Source organism: Eriocheir sinensis, chromosome 28, assembly GCF_024679095.1.
Source record: "Eriocheir sinensis breed Jianghai 21 chromosome 28, ASM2467909v1, whole genome shotgun sequence".
Lineage (NCBI taxonomy): Eukaryota > Metazoa > Arthropoda > Malacostraca > Decapoda > Varunidae > Eriocheir > Eriocheir sinensis.
The window spans coordinates 17,769,855-17,772,009 of record NC_066536.1 but is presented as its reverse complement, the minus strand read 5'-3'; the positions used below and the strand labels follow the sequence as shown (position 1 = coordinate 17,772,009).

Sequence of the window (2,155 nt, the reverse complement as noted above, 5' to 3'; positions counted from 1 at the left end):
AGGGTCTGTTTCTCTTTCCTTCCTTCTCTCTGTCTCACTTCCTTTCACTTTCCTTCTCCCTTTCTATCTATCTATCTATCTATGTCTTCCTTCCTTTCTTTCCTCTTTACTCTGTTTCCATATTTCCCTTGTTTTTATTCCTTTGCCTTCCTTTATTATACGCAGGGATCATTATATTACCAACGCGATTATAATGTGTTAAATGTAGGTAAAGTTTATCAGATCACACACTAATACATTGTACCTCCTTTCCATTTGGTATAAGACGATAACATTTGGCAGCGCACGTCAGGTTAGACAGTCTGTGTTGAGCTGAGAGGCCACATGAGGCTGTCGGTTGTAACACTCTCTCACCCACTCACTCTCTCTGACTCTCTCTGCCGGCGCCACGTCTTGACAGCAGCAGGGAGCGATGGGGTGAAGTGAGTGTGTGTCTCCAGCTGAGCTCTTAATGCGTCCCTTCCACTCACTGTCGCCACCACCACCGCCGCCGCTTCCAACACTACCGCAACTTCTTCTTCTAAGACTGCCCTTGCCACCACCACTACGATCACGACTCCTGCCAAGACCAACATCCCACTACACAAGAGGAGGTAGGTAACTATTCTTGAACTGCATGTGTGAGATAGATAGATGGATAGATAGATAAGGAGAGAGAGAAAGATAGATAGATAGAGAAAGTAAAAGAGATAACACGAGAATGACAGTGAAAAAAAAAGTAAAAAAAGATAAAAAGGAAAGAAAAAAACAGTAAAAAGAGACTAAGAGAGAGAGAGAGAGAGAGAGAGAGAATATGTATATCCCATTTCTGAGCCAATGATGGAAGTGTTATTACTCCATATCAACACATCTATATCTGTGTGTGTGTGTGTGTGTGTGTGTGTGTGTGTTTGTGTGTGTGTGTGTGTGTGTGAGAGAGAGAGAGAGCGTATACGTGTGTAAGCTTGTGTCCATCCCCCACCCCATCCTCTCCCCTCTCCTTCCCTCTCCTCTTTCTCCCTCTCTGGCCCTCTCGTAATCATCCATCCCTGCCTCTCTTCCCAAATGACATGCATATTGCTTAGATTACTTCCAAGGCACTGATATGGAAAGCGCGGAGGCTGGGAGACGGAAGGAGGAGGAGGAGGAGGAGGAGGAAGAGGCGTAAGAGGAGGAGGTGGAGCGGCGGGGTGCGGGGAAGGGCGGTGCAGTCAGCCAGGCACAGGTGTATCCCGGTGTGATGTAAGGAGACGGGACTCAGTGACGGTGGTGCAGTGGGCGAGGGAGGTTGTGTCGACCGTTGCTCCTGACACACACACTCGCCGCTTCCGATCTCCCCGCTGTTGTTCCGTGCGTGACTTCCTGGACTTTTGTTGAAGGACACGAAGTTGATCCTCCTTGTTTGTAGAAACGAAGAGAGAGACAAGAACGTTACAGTTGAGAGTTTATTTATATTTATCTCTTCAGTTTGTATCTTTTTGACTTTGGCGAAGGACACGAAGTTGTTTTATTTTTAGTACTGACTCATTTATAGAAAGAAAGGACAGACAAGAACGCTACAGTAGATCCTTTATTTTTCTTATTATTTCTTCAGTTTGTGTTCTTCTTTTGATGCGAACTTGTTTTTTTGTTTTCTCTTTCACGTTTTGAGTTGCGAAAAAAGTGTTGCGTTAAGAAATTGGTGCTGTAATTGACGTTATTATTTTCTGATTCATTGTTTTATATTGGTAGTTATTTTTTGTTATTATTATTATTATTATTATCGATATTGTTGTTTTTGTTGACGGTGGGAATCTGACCTCACGTGGTGGACTCTAATTAGGCCCAGCTGTGTCATTTTGGACAGGTGAGTTTGTTTTGCAGTTGTTGTTTGTTTGTTTGTTTGTTGTTTGTTCTTTTGTGATAGGTGATTTGACTTCAACTTGTTTGTGTTTGTTTGTGTGTTTGTTTGTTTGTTTTAGAGTTAAGGGAAGCAACTCAAGGGCAAAAAAATAAAAAATAAAAAAAAAAAATCACTGCCCACATAAAGTTTGTATTTGTGTGTGTGTGTGTGTGTGTGTGTGTGTGTGTGTGTGTGTGTGTGTGTGTGTGTGTGTGTGTGTGTGTGCAAACAGCTGTGTGGTATTGCCTCCATTCCGGTAATGTTATCGTTTTCCATGTGTTTGCTCTCTCTCTC

The 2,155-nt window shown here is 43.1% G+C and overlaps 1 protein-coding gene across 1 annotated transcript in view; it reads left to right on the top strand.

The window, feature by feature from the left end:
- The first annotated feature begins 1,230 nt into the window (after positions 1–1,230).
- LOC127004675 (dipeptidase 1-like) overlaps positions 1,231–2,155 on the top strand; it is a 180,642-nt gene continuing 179,717 nt past the window's right edge. Inside the window, exon 1 of the mRNA XM_050872763.1 lies at positions 1,231–1,825. The gene's annotated coding sequence lies outside the window, so the exon portion shown is untranslated. The remainder of the gene's footprint in view (positions 1,826–2,155) is intronic.